This window comes from Pleurodeles waltl, chromosome 7 (assembly GCF_031143425.1).
Source record: "Pleurodeles waltl isolate 20211129_DDA chromosome 7, aPleWal1.hap1.20221129, whole genome shotgun sequence".
Lineage (NCBI taxonomy): Eukaryota > Metazoa > Chordata > Amphibia > Caudata > Salamandridae > Pleurodeles > Pleurodeles waltl.
Genome location: NC_090446.1, coordinates 533,345,915 through 533,366,969, shown reverse-complemented (window position 1 = coordinate 533,366,969; position 21,055 = coordinate 533,345,915). Strand labels below are relative to the sequence as shown.

The 21,055-nt window shown below is 44.3% G+C and overlaps 1 long non-coding RNA gene across 3 annotated transcripts in view; it reads left to right on the top strand.

Annotated features, from left to right (window-relative positions):
• The window catches only part of LOC138304303 (uncharacterized), a 182,339-nt gene extending 166,059 nt beyond the window's left edge, over positions 1-16,280 (top strand). For all 3 annotated transcript variants that reach the window (XR_011205544.1, XR_011205543.1, XR_011205542.1), the window contains one exon: positions 14,839-16,280. This is a non-coding gene — a long non-coding RNA (uncharacterized lncRNA). The remainder of the gene's footprint in view (positions 1-14,838) is intronic.
• Positions 16,281-21,055: the final 4,775 nt, after the last annotated feature.

Here is a 21,055-nt window from a genome sequence, read left to right as displayed (position 1 = left end):
TGATGATGCAACACCTGTGTGTTGCCTTCACGTCACATGAAGTTAGTCATGTTGTCCACACATATGTCACATGTGTGTCTGGTTGCTGTGTGTTGAACCTGTCCCCATAGCCTGTTTGATTGTGAGTGGTCATGCAGTCCTCATGGAACCAGTTGTGAAATGTTTCTCTCTGGGATGCACATGCTGAGATGTATGGATCACATGATTGTTCGGGCCTACTAATGGAGGAGTAACTTGGACGACACATGACTGTCCTGGCCACTGCATGAGTGTAGTAGGGTGTGTCACTGGAGCAGGAGACTCATCCAATGATAATCTAGAATACAAAGTCAGCCAGGCAGGATGAGCATGTGTGAAAGTGTATCATTACCATGTAATATTCACACACTGTCATTGTAACAGAAATTATTTGTCTGTTCACCCAGTCTGAGTATAATCTTCCTTTCATGCTTTACAGGTGGACCAGCCCTGTACACCGTTGGTGAGGTAGCCCATTTTGACGACCCCGATACCTACAGTGAGTGTTGCCTAAGTGCTATTTACATTGTTTGGAAATGAAGCATGATGGATTACTGTGTGTTCAGGACAATTCATGATATGATGTGCTGGCCGTTCATTGGCTTTGTTGTTTTGGTGTGATATCAAATTGGAATAATGTTTCGGTAAAGCAATCCCTAGTCATCTCTCAGATTGAGGGGCAGTAGGTCATTCAATTAGTGCGACTATTGGGAATAGCATGACTCATTTTGAACACACTGGTCAATGTTAGACTTGGTCAGGAACTTGCCATTAACTGAGTCAGCATATCAGACTGACAGTCTCCCAGATAGCTTAGGCACATGGCTTCGATGACAAGTGCTTCTTCCTAGTTGAGGATGGACTGTGTACACTGTAGGTCGGATCTTCCGTGGGCATGTACTTCCACAAGGTGACCTCGAAGTGTGTGTGACTTGAGTGCAATGGCCTAGGTGTTCTGTTGAATCATGTGAATGGGTGTTCTACCTCCTCTGTGTGTGTTGTAAAACATGCCTCACTAATAGTACGTTATGTTTGGCTAAGTCATATCATTTTGACATGTGTGGACCTGGGATGTGACAAGGTTGGGCTGACTCCAACGTGTTGCTAGCCCTTCATAGGTGTTGTGTGTGAAGGCACATGCTTGTTGCACTTTGTGTACACTCCTGGTTGTGCATTGATCATGGGATTGTTGTTTGTTCTTCCCACACCACCCACAAAGACTGGGATGTTACTGACAAACAGGGTACCTAGGACTGTAGCAACCAGTATGTTACACGTACTTAACGCCTTTTGTGACTTGAGTTTGTACCTAGGTCCAGATGTAGCAAAATGTCTCCACATTGCAAATAGCATAATTTGATGTTAGTGAGTTGCAAACGTCTGTTTCCTAATCCGAAATGTTTTTGGTGGTCATGTACATATTAGCAAAATGCTTTTCTAAAGTAAAAAAATAAAGGAGTTTACCAGCCCTACTTGCAAATCACAGTGTTAGGCAATCCCATTTGCTAACGAGTACGTGGTTGCAAAGTGAGTAGCTGTTATCATCCACTTGAAGTGGCTGCTAACCAACTTGCTGACTGGAAGGGGTCCTCATTGTGAACCTTCACCTTTGTGAGTGGACCAAAATACTCCTGCACAAAACAGCCGGTGGTCTAGGGGAGCAATAATTATTGTGTAAATTACGAACAATCAATTGTTGTGAATTTAAACAAATCGCAGCTCATTTTCCTTTCAGATAAAGGGCCTACACTTGGTGAAAAATAACTTGCTTCATTTAAAAGCAGTCACGTCTATGGAGTTCTGCTGTTCCCAGCAGGCCTCCATCCCCGTGAGTGCCCATAGTTGCTAAGGTGGTGCAAGTTGGAACCCACATCATTGATGTTCATGAGGTGGGATTTCGGGACCCCATAGTGACTCGCAGACGGTGTCAGAGACACCGTTCAGCTTTGCAATTTGCTAGTTGATTTCCCATCAATTCCTACATCTGGCCCATAGTGTCGACATATGATTCATGGCCAGGGGTTCAATCTTAGCACACAACTATTTCGAAATGCCATTGAGTGAGGAGTGTGATTCTTATCACATCGAATGACATATGTAGTGAAGTCAGTATGCGGACGAGCTGGTGCCATAATGTATAATGGCTTAGGTATGAATTGTAGGAGTAGTTTAGGGTGATGTCATCCATCATGTAGAGACATGGATATGCTATATGTGATATGCCCTTCAGTATGCATGATTCACATGTACTTCCTCTGAGCCTTCCCGTGACATATGTTGTAACAATTGCTGCAACCAATACATTGCTAGTAATGGTCAAATTACCCATTGTGGTATTCAACCCACTGTAAATTCTATGCTCAATATTTGCCTTTTCCCTTCACAGCTGCAAACCTGAGTGCCGCAGCTCGCAACCAGTTTGAGCGCCGTGCAATGAGGTACAGGCACATCCTGCAGGTGCAGTGTGGGTATCGGAGGATGGCCCGCAGATACAATTCGGAACGGGCCTCCGGGGCGTGGTATGCCACACCACAGGCTCCACCAACGGTGCCACCTACAACCACCAGGTCTGCCCAAGGGGACCCAGCGACGGACCAGCCATCTTCCTCAAGACCTGGACCCAGCCGTGTGTTGGGAGCAGGGCTGTCCCGTGGCCACTCCACTCCAGCAACAATCTCCACCTCCACCGGCATGCAGACCAGCAGTGACCCTCCAATTGACCCTGCAGCCTTCCAGGCATTGTCTAGGAAACTGGACAGGTTAATTCAAAAGGTTGACAACCTGACGGAGGACATGGCGGAGGTTAAAAAGAAGGTGCGCTCCATCCGGCGCACACTTCAGAGGGCAAATCCTTAGTTATTTTGCCCTCCTGAACTTTTACCCCTCCCCTCTCCCCTCTTTCCTCTTTTCATACTGTTAGTTGGGTTTGGGGGGTTAGTTGTAGGATAAGTATAGGTAATTAGCTTAGTTAGTGTTAGGTAAGAGGGTGGGGGGTCCTTATACTTTCTATCTAATATTTTTGTGTGGGTGGGTGGGTGGGGGGCAATGTTGGGATTCCTGTTTGATAAAAAAAAAAAAAAAAAAAAATTAAAAAAAAAAAAATACAAAAAAATATATGTTTGTTTAGGATAGTATAGTATGTGTGTAGGTTAGTAAGTGTTGTCCTGCATGTGTCTTGTCTCATAATGGTGGGTGGGGGGTTGATGTTTAGATCGTTTCGTTACATGTGTAGAGTAAGTTTAGCTTAGGTTAGTTAGGGACAGTTGTGGGTTAGTAGTAGTCAGGTTAGATTAGTGTAGGTTTATCTTTCCCTTAGTTGCCTCTTTTCTTACTTATTTGAAATAAAATATTTGTTAACCCTTTACCAGATGCGTTAGGTGCTACCTTTTCATGGCCTTGACATCAGTGTAGCAGAAAGTTTTAGTATGACATTTGTGTCCTATGCTCGCTATCCCCAGGCTATTGAGGTTTAACATGCCAGCTACCCGTGTGCTAACTTGGTAAGTATCCACCGTGTGGGAGAGCCACCATTGGTAGTGTGCATAGATCATCAAGATTTGGGGTTGGTATGTATCCTACTTCACAAAGAGTGCTTCCAGAGTTGATTTTGTAGGTAAATAGATAGGTCGGACAGCATTGTGAAGTTCAGGGAGAGCTTTGTAGATGAGTATTTGTTCACACTCTTGTCTTGTTGCTGTCATTGCTGACCTACATCATGTGTGTACTGCTTGAGCATGACTTTCCTTCATGGTAGTATACGCTGTAAGGGTGATTGATGCAGTGTAATTTGGTTATCATTCCTTTCATTTTACAGCATAATGTATTGTGTTAGTATCGCAAGGTGCCTACATTTCTCATCCACCAATAGTTGTCTAGAATAGCTATGGATGGGGCCTCATTCTGTCCAACACAGCATGATTGTGTGTGCTTAGTCCCTACATCAGTTATTTTCCTCAGTCTAGTAAAGCTATGATGCAATCCTGGCCACTGTACAGATGTTTCAGTAGACATGAAATCAGGACAGTAGTCTAGAGAATCAACATGGTTGCCACACAGCCACTTTGGAGTTATGTACTGCACAGTTGAAGTGTGAAATGACACAGAGACACAATTGGTGTGCAAGTGATATTTATTTTTAGGTGGAGTAGTGCAAAAAGTCCATTAACAATGTTAGGTGAGTCCGTTCTGGTGCATTCTTAAATGGTGATCCTATTTACAGGGTGTGGATGATGCTCCTGACATGCTGGGGTGATGTCACAGACGGTGCAGAGGAACAGGAATTGCCAAATGGTAGGAGAGAAACATTTACAGCCAATGTGGACAAGTTAAACAGTAGATTGCCGAACAGCCATTGAGGGTAGTTGGAGTGAGGCTGGCATGTGTCAAAACGTAGGACCTTGGTCAGAGTGGGGCATGGTGCAGGGACTAGGGCTTCCGGGTACTCTTGCGTGTGAATGTTATCTGTTCCATGTCTTCTTCTTCTGATGTGTGTGTTGCCTGGTGTGTCCTTGTTGTTGTTGGTTTTGAAGGGGCAACACACACCTCAGTGTCAGAAGACATGGAGGCAGACATCCCGGGGGCTGATCCCTGTCCAGTTATGAAGGGCAGTACTGCAGCAAGGAGAGCGTGCTGGTTTTTCAGAATGGCAGCCACATCCCGATGGTAGGCAGCCAGGTCTGCCCTCAGGGGTTCGATGTTGCATTCGTGCACACGCTGACTGGCTTGCTGTTGGAGTTGTTTGGTCAACTGGATGACAGCTGTGCAGATTGCCTTCTGTGTTACTAAAAGTTCCTCCAACAGCGATGTTCTGGCTTGCATTGCAGCTGCCTGATCAGCAGTTGACAGCATGCACGAACGCACCCCCTCAAGGCTGGCTGCCATAGTTTGCATCCCCACCCGCACCTCCTTGGCCAGCTCCCGCTGGACCCCAACGACTGTTCTTTTGAAGCTGGTGCCAGTGTCGTCAGAGTCCTCAGCTGTGTTGGAGCTGGCAGGTCTTACAATTGGGGTGGCGGGTGGTTCTACTGTGGTGGCTGCTTCATCTTGGCTCCTCCTTGTTACTGAAGGGGGGGTTTGGAGGCTTTCGAGGACCATGTCAATGGTCTCTTGTGTGAGGTTGATGTTCTCGTCATCCATGTCATCAGGGAACTCATGGACAGGCATATCGGCAGGAGATCCGTGTTCCTCTGCAAAGAAACAGGGTACAATTAGTGTGTCTGTGTTGAGATCATTTAGCACTAAGATACAAGCCTTTGGATGCCTTTACTTTGTACTCTGATTTTGTCTTGGTATCTGCTGTCTGTCATAGGGCATTGTTGTAGGCCTATGGCCCACCTGTGTGTCACATATATGATATGGAGCTATCAGACATGCCTGCCAGGACATCTCTAGGTGTTGATTTGTAATTATTTTGGAATATGCATTTTTTTGTCCTACTCCTCCCTCGGTGTTTCACTATTGTTATGGAGGGACATTTGTTTGGGTGGGCTCTCATTATCCTACATGTGATTCTTGGCTTTCTAGGCAGCAGGATAGCTAATGGTGTGGGGGACTAAGTTTGACCCACTTGTAAATAACTCTGTCACCCAGATATTGTATTTAGCTCAGACAGACTAGCAGTGCCTCTGGTCTCCCACAACAGAGGAATGTTTAGAAGTCCAAGCCCATGACATCTTTGGGACTTCTCAGGGAAGTGGTGGTCACTCAGGTCCTACACATTTCTATCTTTTCCGGTATGTTCCCATACACAAATGACACAGACAGTATTTGTTGGATATGAAGTTTCATTGTACAACTGACTTGTAGGAATTTCGGTGTGAGCCCCAATAACCAAAACAATACACACAGTTATAACTGAAATAGTCCGCAGGAGAGTAATACATTGGTACACAGCTATCATGGTGCCTAACAGTTTCTACTCTCCCTCTGCTTGTTCTATATATAGCACTGCATGTTAAGTTTGGAGCTTGGCTGTCTGAATCACAGGGGAGACATCATCCCTCATATCAGAGGAATGGGCTGGGATCTGGTTGGGCATCAGCAGCAAGGCAGGCAGCATCTAGATGTGATTTTCTGTTTGTAAACTCCCCCATGCGTGTCTTGGGACGAGGAAGTGAATTTAAAAGACATATGTCATTGTGATGACAAAGTTTCCCTACGCAGGAATGGCAAACCTTAACCCCTACCACATCTATCATCAACGAACCAGACGGTATCCTTGACTGGGCCACAGAGTGAATATGTTCTGGCAAACTCCAGTGCAGAAGTAGGCAAAACAGGGTGATTTGACTAATTGCCAACACCTTAGGACTGACTATTTGCTACATTAACTGATAGGAAGGGCAATGAGATTCATTTAGTGCAAAGTGCTCTGAGGCACTTAGATGTGAGCAAATGAGTATAAGTACATTCAGGGTAAGATGCACAAAGGCCTCCAGCCTGAGGCTATTGCGCAAAGTATACGTTTCACTTGCCACGCTACACTTTGACTGACTGTGGGTGTTGTGACTGCCCTGCCAGCACACTTGCCTCACAGGCCCTGCACCATACACTTTTTATTCACATTGCATGATCTGTACATGTTAGGTGGCATGACCTATGTATGTCAATGTTAGGATGTGGTATGGATGAAAACATTGTTGATGTTTGTATCTGATGGGGTCTCATGTGTGTCTTACTGGATTGGCCTGTTTATCGTATGAATGTCCTATTTTTTGGTTAGACTGTGCAGATGTGTTTCATTGACCAGTTGCCTGTGTCCCCTCGTCAATGTTGTTGTCTGAGCAGTATGACATTTGTGATGTAGCATTGTTAGGCAGGCACGTGAGGGACCCTGACGTATGCAGCATGTGTGTGTCGTTAGTGCTGTGTGGCTCCTATTGCTGTTTACTTAGGCTTATGTATGTGTCAGTTATGGACATTCGGCATTTAAGTGTACTGGTAGCTTTGTCTTATTTCTAGGAGTAGTTGCAGATGTCATCCCCACCCCCTAATTTAGGAATGTATGTTCCAGGGTGGGGCTCCTGCCATTTGGTACTATAGCTGCCCAGAGATGAGAGGTGTTATTGTCAACTGTGGTGGCAGTTAAGTTGCAGTTGTTGTATTTGCTACTGCATTACAGGTAGGGACCTAGTTGATGGGGAATAGTTTGTGCAAAACAAGTGCCTGGATGTGGATTCAGGGTAGTGTCCTTCCCACCTGTCACTGGTTTCCCTTGGCTCTCTTGTTGTAATTACAGGATGTCCCCATGGGACTGTAGTGGTGGCAGTATTTTGTCGTGCCCCGGCTATGGTCAGTACTGGGCATTCCCCCCTGCCGTGCCCCTTTCCCCATTCCACTTCATATATGTGCTAAGTTACATGCATTGTGTAGTAGGTATCCCCCCCCTGCTTACAGTCCCCATTATTGCATTGTAATTCCCCATGCGACTTACCCTGCATGTGCGTAGTGTCGTGGTAGTCTGCGCTGTCCAGTCCTTGTATCCCTGTGACGATCTCCTCTGGGATGACGGCTGCGACCATCTCCTCCATGTGGTCCAGAGCCTCCTGTTGTGCTGGACTCCCCCCTCCAGTCTGCATTGCTGCCTTCCTGTTCCTGGCCATTTTCTCTTTGGTCCTACGTTTACAGTCATGCCAGCGTTTCTTACACTCGGTGACTGTCCGGCTTCAGCCACACTGTTTATCTTGTCCACAATTTCTTTCCAGATGGCCTCTCTCCTACTGAGTGGCAATTTTGAGGATATGAAAAGTTGGTGCTGGTGTTCCGTCACCTCTTTCACCAGGATTTCCTGCTCCTCTGCACTGAAGCGACACTTTCTTTTTTTCTTTAACATGTCCTGGTTCCTGTGTGCTTCCTCCTGGCTTGGTCCTGGTCTGCTCTCATCCTCCTGGGGTCTGTTGGGGCATCTGGGATCCATTTTGGGTCTCCTCTCCTGGAAGTGCAGTTTTCGCGCAAAAATGTCACGCAATAGCGTGAAAAAAAAACGGCGTATTCACAATAGCGCTGTCGTAAATCGACCCACAGTGATTTGCGTCACTTTTACGTGGGTTTGCCTTACGACAGACCGACGCTGTTTGCGTCACGAAATAATGACTCCCACCTGTTGGTTGCGCCGCCGTACGTCAAAGTATAAATTTGACGCCCGAATGGCGCATCCAAATGGCGTTAGACGGCGCAAATTTTTTTGACGCAAAACTGCGATGGCGCAGTTTTGCGTCAAAAAGTATAAATATGGGCCTTAATCTTTAAAAATACATATCTCAACTTTTACTGCTTGAATATTTGTCATTTTGGTCATGTTTTACTCAGAAGAATATTCTCAATTTTTCTAAACTGGTGTGGAGTCAATCAGTTGTTCAAAAAACTTTATTTGCTGCATTTGTGTACCATGAAAGCGCAAGCAAAAGAGACTGATATACCTTTTGTAACTTTTTCCGACAATGTACAGACCCATCACACCCTAATAAAAGTTAAAACAAAAGCTATAAAACATAGGATTAATTACATTAAAATAATAAAAAACAATACATTACAGCAGCCCAATACAATACTACTCATATCCCCATTAATGATACCTTCTTCAAGGGGCCCTTTAGCATATTGCACAATTCCTTAATATTAAAATCTGCCAAATATAAAGTGCAATTCGTAACATACCAAGGGGCTATGTAATTTTTGCAGGAACAGTAGAGCTGTTCCACCTTGCCTAAATTTAAACATATTAAAAAGGAGCAATATTACGTTTCTTCTAGGGACATCATAAAAGGGGCAAAAGAACAAAATGTGTAGATTAGTCTGAATGGAGACACCGTCACAAGGACAGGGACGCAGGTCTGATAAAGAATGCTGTTAGCTGAGTAACTCACCACGAGGGCTAAATAGGTCAAACAAAACCTGTCTAAAACAAAACGATGTTGAAGGTTCTGGATTAAAAATAGATAAGATTAGAGACCTTCTTGGATGTGTACCAGATTATAAATGGTCACCGATACTTTGGTCCTGATTTATACTTTTTTAGCAGCGCGTTTGCGTAATTTTTTAACGTAAAAGCGGTGCAAACTTCCAAAATATAATTGAATTTTGTAACTTTGCGCCGCTTTTGCATCAAAAAATGACACAAATGCGGCGCTAAAAAAGTATAAATCAGTCCCTTTGTGTCTATCTGCCACCATTCTTTTTGCTGTGGCATTATCTAAAAATTGTTTTAACTTGGCCTTGATGATGAGCGAACATGAATTAGGTGAAGCCAATAAATCAGGGAGCCCAGTCTCCTCAAAGGTCAACTTCACATACGCAAACGAAGTTATGTCGAGATTTGTATGCATTTTCAGACAGTCCTTTAAAACAAGTTTATTCAATAGCACACCTTCCCCTGTCCAAATAGAATACCAAGGTAAAAGTGCCACTAGTTTTATTCTGTCCGTGATATAAGGGGAACCCAGTTCATCATGGCAAGTGGCATTCGGACAACTATGGGGGACTGCTAGTAGGTTTCTCAAAACAGTATCTTCAGCTTGTTCAATACCTTGCACATTAACCATATCCCATATTCCATCTCCATACGTAGCTATCACTACACATTTGGCTGCATAGATGGTTAAAAGCTCTTTCACGGGCTTTGAACCCAGTTTTTTGCAAAGACTTTGTAAACTAACAATTGACTATTCAGACAAAGCAATCCTGTTTAATACCGTTGGTTTCTAGAGATATTTGCTATCAAAGAGTATACCCAAATAAGAAAAAGAGGCCCCCTCACACACCTTGGCCTTATTAATAAAATGAGCTGGTCTTTTGTGGGCCTCACCCCGCATATCATAGTAACATTTTTACTGTCATTTACCTGTAGGTCCAGTTCCGGCACATAAACAATATATTCATCGATTAACCCTTGCAACCCTCTCCCTGTTCTTACCTCTAAAACTGCATCACCTGCATAGAGAAGTTCTGGGAGGGGTCGAGATCCTATATAAGGAGTGTCCCTAACTCCCATCGTTAGTGCAGATTCCACTTTGTTTGTGTACAGAGAGAATGAAAAGGGGGCAAGGACACACCTTTGTCTAACACCCCTTTTTATTGTCAAAAAATCTGTGCATTTGCCGTTATTTCCATAAGATGCACACGTATTCCCCTCCATATACAATTGCCTCATAAAGTTGACAATGCCTTCTACTCCCATCTCATTCATGATAGACCACGGTTTAGAATGTGAAACGCAGTCAAATGCTGATGTTACGTCCAAGAAAGCAAGAAAGATGCATCCCTTCTTAACAACCGTGTACTTTCCTATCAACATACTCAAATTCCGACTCTGGTCTATAGTACCTAGCCCTTTCTTGAATCCATATTGTAGGGTGGAACCCATATTGAGTGTGTCTTCAAATATTCTTGGAGTTCACCCACTTCTCCAGTCTATGCAACAAAATACGCCCCATAATTGAACTGTGGCGTAGGATATTGGCCTATAATTCTTAGGCACAGATTTCTCCTCTTTTCTATAGATAAGGACATTATCTTCCAAGATAAGGATGGGCTGACCCTGGACATGGCATTAAAACATTACTGATCAGAGGGGTCCACAGGTCCTAGCAATCTCAATAAACATCTACAGGAACCCTGTCTGTCCACGGTACCTTACTCCTACTACTTTCCCTGAAAGCCCTTTGCACCTCATCTAGATGGAAAACTAGAGGAGCAGGGCCACCCCCTAGGCTTCACAGGTTTTACATCATGGTACATCGGGAGCTTATTAGAATAAATGGTTGAAAAAAAGTTCAACCCATTTAGATTCCTGAATATGGACATTTGTTGAGGTATCTGAAGATTCCCTAAAATAAGGAGCAACTATTACCCTCCAAAATGCTGCAATATATTTTTGTGATCTTGTTATCTGGAGTGCTTCCCACACATCCTCGTTAATCTTTTTTCTCCTGGCCTCCCGGGACTCCTTATAATGTGCCCTTGCTTTTCTGATAAGGGCTGTATCTCTCGACTTAGCACAAAAGGCCACATGTAAATTCACAAGGGCTTTGGTGCAAGCCGAGTCAAACCAGTGTGAGTGCCTGCCTTACACTCACAATTATATCAGAGAAAGCCAAGGTAATCAATGTAGTCTCAGCTTCCCAATCCAAGCAAATGATGACCTTAAGCTGGTTATCTTGAAGGACAGAGGAGAGAAAATTTGTCTTGTCCGCCTTATCCCACTTAATGGTAAACCCGTTTTTCTTTGCCAAGTCTGGATGAAATCCAATGATGTGAGATTTGTTCATACACATTAGCTCCATCCTACATCTCAGCTTAGCAAGGTCACTATATCCCATGGATTCAGACTCAAATTCTGACACCAATGTATTCACATTCTCAGTGAATAAAATATAATCAATAATGGCTGTGTGATTCTTACCCATAAAGGTGGGTCATGACCAGCTTCTGCATCCTCCATCTCATTTACCATCACAAGATTAAATAAAACCAGTAGATTATTTAAGGCATTTCCATATTCATCATGTCTAAAGTGTACCAGAGGTTCCTTCTTGCTGTCTGCGAACCCACATACTGATTTTGCTAGCCTTGGACAGTGGGAGGCAATAAAATCACCCACCCAGAACAGCTGCAGGAGTTTGTGGTGATTGCTACAAATAGTCTGGCTAATTGATTCTAAAGCCATCACCACCTGTGAGCCTTTCCCATCAAAACAGTTATTATGATAGTTAATAATAAGCAGATCCCAGTCTTCCAACAACCTACCTGCAGCTGTGGGACAGGCCAGAGTATAATAAGTGCTGTATTCATCAATGTATCTTGCCTCAATCTCACACATTTCTTGAAAACAAATAACATTGTATCTCGCCGTAACCTCCATCCAATCAAGCAGTGTCAACTATTTCCCCAAACCTGCTATGTTCCATGATAAGAATTTGACTAAGTGAGGGTTACCAATGAGAGAGCTGGTTTTGGCCTGCTTACGTTTCCCTGGTGAATCAATCACCTACTCCCCCTTAGGTTGTTGGATTTTATCAGGGAGCAACAGGAAGCTACTAATGCTGACCTTTATACTCGTAGTCTGGGATTTAGTATCTAACTGCTCCGGTACATTTACCGCAATGCTTGGTGTTGGTGAAACAAAAAGGTTGATCTGCGATGCACTATCTATGTGATGCCCACTAGGAGTTATCAGTGAATCCAGCTCATTCAAATCGCTCAAGCAGCCATAACAATTGCCCCTCCTCCAGTCATTAATAGATTGTGAGCCCACACTTTCTGCCCTCCTATGGGCAGCATTGTGCCCATAGCAGAGACCCATGTTACTTTGTGAGGTGGGATACTTGTCTGCTAAATCAGCCTGCCTTATCAATCAATAAAAGAACCTCAGGGGCAGTAATGTTATAGACTTTGATGTGAGTTTATTGATGGAACAAGTCCGGAGAGCCCTTTCTGCTAATGCAGAGTCACAAAAATGAATCACAATACATTCCCCAGTGATAGACTTTACACTTCTCCCCACCCCGTTAACCCGCCTTATTATCATATTTTGATACAGGATCCTGGAACCAGTCCACTGAACACATTTGTTCTTAAGTTATCTCCAAGATTCCTGTTTGTTTGTGTGAGGGCGGGGACCCCTACATTCACTGCCACATAAGTAGCGGATACAGGTGGAAGGTCTAAATTAATCAGAGTGGGTTATTGGAGGCATCTGGATGGTGCAACTAGGGAGGGGAATAGCCAGAGCAGAAAAGGCATGGTCCTTACCCACCATTAACGGCAGCATGCCTTCTTCTGATGTGATTGGGTGAGCTAGAGTCCCTGCCAAATTGTTCCCTTCTCTTTGCACCACCTCTTCAGTTTTCCCCTCCCCTGATGATGCTTCCGTAGTAGACTTACAGATGCACCCCATTCATCAGTTGACCTAAAAGTCCTAAACATGACTCCGCAAGTGCCTCTACTAACAAGAATCTAACAGTAATCGTGTTGAGTAGTGTAACCATCCGCTGTTCCATGCCCACAAAAAGGCCCTGGTAATACTTCATTATCATGCCATCTGGGCCTGTAAGTCACACATAGCAGTAGGTCAGTGACTATTAAAAGCAAGTGCTCCCCCTTGATTTAGTTTTTTTTTTTTGAGGAGAGGTCAAATTAGATTTCTCAATACTACCCATCTTACTAGGTTGTTTCGCACTGGGAGCCTAAACCTTCTGTGGACACTCAACTTGAGCCCCCTTTACTGCATGTCCAAACATTTTGGTAAGCATTCAACCAACATTGTGGCAATTTTTATTGTTGCCTCAAGATTGGCCTCAATGCTGCTAATCTCTTTGTTTAATGGTTCTATGGTGCCAGATAAAAATGTTTCTAGTGTGGCAATACCCCATGCATCACATGGTGTATGCTTCCTTTTGCCCACAGTCACTCGAGGATGGGTCGTGCAAACAGTGTCTATGGTAGTTGAGTCCCACTTTGATTGGAGTCAGGCACTTACACGCTGTTACTTTCTCAGTTGGCACCTCTCCGCTTTGTAGGCTACATGTACTCACAGTTTTGACGCAAGGCAGCCGGAACGCGCTCTTCACAGGATAAGGTAACAGACTGGGTAGTCTTTGTAAGAATGACAGCAACAAATGTGTGGGTGTAAGGCCAAGGGGGGTGGCCCTGCCCTGCCTGTTTGTGGTGCTGACGGGCACAGAATGGGCCTACCTTTGGCTCTGGCTTCTCCTGGGCACGTCCCATGCAGCGGGTGAAGTGAATGCACTTTATAGCGTTGACCAGCCACAGGTGATGGTGATTTCATGGGCCTCCTCCTCTGGCCCCAAGGATTCTGGAGCTGGGTCCCCAGAGCATTGCAGAGAGTGTGTGGAATCCTGTTTGTGGTATTTTCATTGTGTTACTCTGTGTGTGTGTGTGTGTGTGTGTGCCGGACAAATACTTCACACATTGCCTCTTAAGTTAAACCTGACTGTTCTGTGCCAAGCTACCAGAGAGTGAGCACAGGGTTAACTTAGGGTGTGAATCTGATTTACCTTGACTAGGATTGTGGTCTCGTCTAGGACAGGTTGCATACCTCTGCCAGTTAGAGACCCAATTTCTGACAGTACAGCTCATGTGGGACATGACGCCATGGTGAGATTGTTTCGTCAGACATCGTTCAATACTAGATTTAGGTTGATGGCAAAAGCTTTGTGTCACACATGTGTTACATGTCAGCAGATGAATGTAGGCAAACAAACTGCAGAAACACTGAGCCATACAGGCAGATCAGGAGGGGCTTTCAACAGGATGCAGTTAGAATTCATCAAACTACCTGTGTGCAATGAACTGAGATACTTCTTGGTTGTTGAATGCATTTTCTGTTGTTAAAGCTTACCCAACAAGGAGAAATGACAGTCTCACAGTGGTGAAGTTGTTGTTAAGTGAGCTTATACCACGTTTTGGGTTCCCGGTTTCTCTGGAGTCAGACCAAGGGACTCACTTTTATATTTTAGTCCTGATATTGATGAGTTCAGCATTGTAAGTGAAGCAGAGACTACATTTCACTTACAAACCGGAGCTTCTGATATTGTTGAGCAAGTCAATGGTATGCTGAAATCCAGACTGGTTAAAGTATGTGCTTCCACTTCACTGAAATGACCTGATGCATTGCTTCTTGTGTTGATGATTCTTCGCTGTACTCCAGACAGGAAGACAAGACTATCACCCCATGAAATCATTATCGGGCATGCTATGAGGTTACCAGTTGTGCCTGGAAATTTGCTTGTGAACATTACAGATGAAATTGTACTTGATTGCTGCAAAGGACTAGCTGATATTGTTCATTCTGTCTCTCATCAGGTTGGAAAAGCTGCAACACAGTCGCAACAGGAGCAATGCCATGACCTCTGTCTAGGTGACTGGGTTATGGAGAAGAAGCACATTCAGAAGTCATGCTTGAAGCCTCAGTGGAAAGGCAATTTCCAGGTTATCTTGGTTGCAAAGAACAGCTGTGAAATGTGGAGGTCTTCCCAATTGGATTCATGCAGCTCACACTCAGAGAGTTCAGTGTCCCCTTGATGATACAACAACAACTGTGCCTGAAGGGTCTGTTACAGTGAGACGAGGGGAGCATGTTAGTCAAGCTGATGGGAATAAGCAAGTGACTGAAACAGTACGTCTACGATCTGAGGGGGATCTGAATAAGTCAACAGGTGAAGTTGGTGCAGAAGGGTCTAGACAAGAAACTCTGACTTCGCAAAACTCAGATGCTGATGAAGGACCTAGTACTGTAGTAAAGCAAGTTGTGCCTGGAGACCATTGGCCAAGAGAACAGACTCCGCCCAAAGTGAGAGTTCCACAGACCATTCCAGAGGAAGCTAAAAAGTCTGGCCTAAGTGATAGTGAAGATGAAGGGGCAGTAGTCCAGAAATCACAGAGAGCAAGATACCCTGTCGGAAATGAGCCCCCCCTGAATGGGCATATATTACTGCCAATGACTAGGAGAGAGAATAAAGAATCTTTTGTTTTAACAATTCATATCCAGCTGAACCTCCATAAACTGAACTTTGTGGTAGGACTGAGATTTGAAATTGCATTGCCACAAGACAGACTGAGACATTATATCCTGCATGTGACTATTAGTGAATTTGAACAGGGCATATATTAGAGAATTTCCATTGATTTGTAAAGAATAACGACGAGTACCCAGACCCGAGTCTTCAAAATTCATTGTGAGGTTATCATATAGAAGAACACAGAGGAGGTTTAAAGAGGACTAACAATGATGTTGCAATTAACATTTTAAATTTACTGAAAAGACAGTTGCTTGCTATTGCTTTGCTCAGTTGAGAAGACTGAAAGAGACCTTTGCTACTGCTGCTACATTTATTAAATGGTCTGAATTAAGACACTTCATGAAGTATAGAAACCAGAAAGGTAGATCTAGATGAATATGTGCAGAAGTATTAGCCATGTCAATTTTAGTAATGATAGCTTTGCTGTCATGTCCTTACGTTAGATTTCCATTTTTGTAGTTCAGATCCTAAAAAGATTTCCAAATTTCAATGGTTTATTTTAGTTAGTTGATTTCGTTTGCACTAATGTGTAAAAGATTTGGCTAGCATTTGTTTTCTGAACACCAAATTATATTTGCATTGCAGTGACTGAATTCCTTGTTTGCCTTATGCTAATTTGTTTAAACTTTTTTAGAAGATTTAGCCACCCTATTGGTATTACAACATGTTTTTGAGATTTGTTTACATTACCTAAGTGTTAATTTGTAATAAAACACTTTAACTTTATTTCCGATTTGGGTTTTAATTGTGTGGCCTAATTGGTTGCAATGCTAAATTAATGCTGATTGACTGTCACCTGATTCGTTAGTGAATCTCTATGCACAGATCCAAAGGGTCAGACATTGGTCAAGAATTAGAGCATACAAAATGCTCCATCACAAGCAAATACATGTTTTTCAAACACTTTGCAGAGATAGAATAAATATTTTTACAAAAGTACTTTCACAAGTGAAAACGACTTCGAGAATTGGACCCTAGGAACTTAATTTGTATGTATTTTTGTAGACCTGGACAATTAATGTTCCTAAAATCTATATAATTCTTTCTGCATTTATATTTGCTTTTTTTGTTCATTTGAATCATTTGAATATAGTTAGAGTAAATAATATCAGATTTAAAGGGTAAAGACGTCCACCTATATTTACCAACAGTTCCTCAATTAAATCTATGGAGTTTTGCGCTGCACCTACGGGCCTTTTTAATGGTAAATTGAAGAAATGCTTTGTGCTACTTTGTGCCATGCAAGCGTCAATGAATAATTGCATTAGATAACCCCCTTCGAGTTTTATGTTGTTAATGATTTCTTTTGGAATATTGGCATAATTATTACCATCACTGTGGCTCCCCTAAATACACAGTGATCTCTAAATATTGCAGGTAGTAGTCCACCCGGGCAGCAGAGTGTATCCCTCTGCTGCCTAGGTAGTACAACCAGCCAAGGTCTAAATAAGGTCCTATGGCCCATATTTTTGAAAAATGACGCACAATTGCCCTAGCGCAGTTGTGCATTATTTTTTTTAACGCAAGTTGACGCAATTCCCTAGCGACATCCGTGCACCATATTTAAGAAATGACGAATGATGGCGCTAAGGAATGGTTAGCACAAAAATGTTACATTAACCATTGAGACATGCTGTAAGGGAAAATGATACTAATGCTGCAAAAGTGGCGCTAGACTATTTTGCGGCACGTATAAATGTCGCAAAAAGGGTTGGCGTCATTTTTTTACCACATTAGCATCAAAACAAAACACACAAGCAAGAAAAATAGAAATTTAAAGACAATATGGAGAATGCAGATCAGGAGAGACCCCAGGGAGACCCCAATCACAGAAGTACCAGCCAGAAGGGTCCAGAAAAGTCCCAGGAGAAGAGGAAGTGCAAGTGTTGCTTTAGTGAGGAGGAGCATGACTCCTGGTCAGAGAGGTTATGGAGCACCAATACCAGCTCTTTGTCACCTCCAAATTGCCAGTCAGTAGGAGAGACACAATATGGCAGACAATAGTAGACAAAGTCAACAGCATGCCAAAGGTGAAGAGGACTGTCACAGAGTAAAAAAGCGATGGCACGATGATAAGCGCAGGACTAAAGAGAAACTGGTCAGGAACCAAAAGGCAGCACTGCATACTGGTTGTGGAAGTCCCGCACCAGAGGAGGACCTGGATGAGCTGGAGGAGATGGTCGCAGTGGTGATCCTGGAGGGGCTGGTCAGTGGAATCGCAGGACAGGACAGATCAGACTACCAAAAACCACTACAAATGAAGAGTACGTAGCAGGAGGAGAATATCTGGAATTCCACAAATGGCAGAAGTGGGAGGCACATAGGGCACTCTCAAAGCATGCTAAAGGGTTGCATCGGGATATATAGGCCCTGAATCAAGATGTGCCATCCCCACCCAAGCCACACACGTACTGAAGCTTTGGTTTTGCAATGCACTCCAGCATATACACAACGTAGCCATGAGCCACTCACTAAGTGGAGGAAGCTGGCCTGGTTTGTAGTGGATTCCATAGGAACTTACACCTTATACCAGGTCCAGTTATCCCTTATTAGTGAAATGTAGGCAGTGTCTAGAAGCCAGGCTGTCTAGAGGTAGCTGTAGGCAGAACAGCCAAGGCTGAACTAGGAGACATGCAAAACTACTGCAATAGCACTGTAGTCACACAGTACTCACACACAAGAAAGGCAATACTCAGTGTTACCAAAAATGAAGGTTCTTTATTTTAGTGACACAAGGCCAAAAATAACTTAAAGGCTATACTCCCTTAGAAGGTAAGTAATGCACATACAATATATACTAGTAACCAAAATCAGGTAAGTACACAGTCACAAAATAGTGCAAATAGTGAAAATCACCATAGGCTAGAATGGGCCTAGGGGCAACACAAATCATATACTAAAATAGTGGAACGTGAAAGTCGGTTCCCCACCTAGGCAAGAGTAGTGTGTAGAGGGGCACTGGGAGTGTAAGAAAACACCAAAGGTAAGTAAAGAACCCCACCCCAGAGCCCAGGAAAACAGGAGTAAAGTACAGCAAGTTTCCCCAGAACACACTAGAAGTTGTAGTAAACGATTATGCAAAAACAAAGCAAGACTGCAAGACAGCAACAAATGGAATCCTGGACTTGAAGACCTGTGGAGAGAGGAGACCAAGTCCAAGAACAGATGAAGAGTCCAGGAAGAACAGGAGCCCTTGCTAACCCGGGTGAAGGCGCAAAAGTGGATTCTCTGATTGGAAGAAAAAGTCAGAAATGCACCAAAGAACACAGCTGCGGATTCCTGCATGGGGCAAGAGATGTCCTAAGTCTAGTTGTTTGATGCAGGCTGGTTTTCGTTGTTGGTTTCTACCAACAAGCCTTGGCTCAAGCAAATGTGGCAGTTGGGGGAAAAGGTGCTACCTGGATCCCAAGAGGGACCTGGGGGTCTCAACTCGGACTGAGGAGACAGATTGGGGCTCTCAGCACTTCAGAGAGCTCTCAGAAGACCAGGCAGTGCCCAATGGCTTCCCAGGACATGGGGACAAATGAGTTGCAAATCGCAGTCATTGCAACACTACCCAAAGGGATTCCATGCCACAGGAGAACAACTCAGGGAGTTGAGTGTCACATGATAGAGTGCTGGTGACCTGAGCTACGCTGTGCACAAAGGATTTCTTGAGAAGCACACAGAAGCCCTAGGAGCTGCAAAACATGTGGTGCACTGGGGTACTGTCTGGCTAGGGGAGGCAAGCCCTTACCTCCACCAAATTTGGCAAGCTGGACCTTTGGACAGTCAGGATCACTTACCAGTTGTCGCTGCAGAGAGGTGCCTGCTGAAGCAGGGAAGTGATTACGTCACTCCACAGGAGATTCCTTCAGTCTTTCTAGTGCAGGATCAAGACAGGCAGTTCTCAGAACATGCACAACCAGGAAAATGTTGCAGTTGCTTGCAGGAGCTGGAGTTACAGAGTTGCAGTAGCCTTCTTGGATACTTTGTTGCAGTTGTAGAGTTCCTGGAGCAGTTCTACAGTTGATCCGATGGTAGAAAGTGAAGCAGAGGTTGCAGAGGAATCCTGCTGGAATCTTGTAAACTGAATCTGAGGAAACACCATGAGGAGAGACCCTAAATAGCCCTAAGGGGGGTTGGTCACCTCACCAGGTAAGCACCTATCAGGAGGGGTCTCTGATGTCACCTGCTGGCACTGGCCGCTCAGATGCTCTCAGAGTTCCCTGGCCATCGTGAAAACAAGATGGCAGAACCCAGGGACACTCTGGAGGAGCTCTGGGCACAACCCCTGGGGTGGTGATAGACAGGTGAGTGGTCACTCCTCTTTCCTTTGTCCAGTTTCATGCCAGAGCAGGAACTGGGAGTCCCTGAACCGGTGTAGGATGGATTATGCAAGGAGGGCAACTTTTGTGCCCTTCAAAGCATTTCCAGAGGCTCTGGGAGGATGTCCCTCCCATTCCTGTAGCACCTATTACCAAAAGGAGAGGGTGTAACACCCCTCTCCTAAAGGAAATGCATTGTTCTGCCTTCCTGGGATTGAGCTGCTCAAGCCCCAGGAGGGCAGCAATCTGTCTGTGAGGTGGCAGCAGCTGGGGCTTCAGTGGAAACCTCAGAGAACTGGATTGGCAGTACTGGAGGTCCATGGTGGAGCCCCCAGGGTGCATGGAATTGCCCCCCCCAATACCAGAATTGGATTGGGGGTACAATTTCCCAATCTTAGATACCTCACATGGCCATATTTGGGGCTACCATTGTGAAGCTACATATATGTGTTGACATATACACAGTGCACACTTATAAAGGTCTCCCCGCACTCACAAAGTCTGGGAAATTGGTCCTCGACCACGTGGGGGCATCTCTGCTTGTGCAGGGGTGCCCTCACACACAGTAACTTTGCACCTAGCCTTCAAGAACTGAAGGTTAGACATATAGGTGACTTATAAGTTACCTGGGGCAGTGCAAATGGCTGTGAAATAGTGCTTACACTATTTCACGCAGGCTGCAATGGCAGTTCTGAAGAATTGTTTGTATGAGCTCCTAATGGGTGGTAAAAGAAATGCTGCAGCCCAGAAGGATCTCCTGGAACCCCAATGCCCTGAGTACCCATATACTAGGGAATTATAAGGGGGGTCCAGTATGACAATTTGGAGTGGAATACTGGGTTACCAGTATGTCAGTACAAATTTGGAATCAGAGAGAGCATAAGCACTGGAGTTCTGGTTAGCAGGGCTCCAGTGACACAGTCAAGCATACTGGCAACACAGTAAAACATACTGACATATAGGCCACAAACTATGAGCAATGGGGTCTTGACTAGCAGGATCCTAGTGAGACAGTAAAAACACACTGACAAACAGGCAAAAAATTGGGGTAACCATGCTAGAAGAAAGCAACCTTCCTACACTTGGCTATATTCCACCATGTAACTATGCAGCACATTACCTGGAAGGGACTTCCAAACAACCACTACATATTGTCAAAGCCCCTGCACCTACACAACTTAGACATCAGAGACT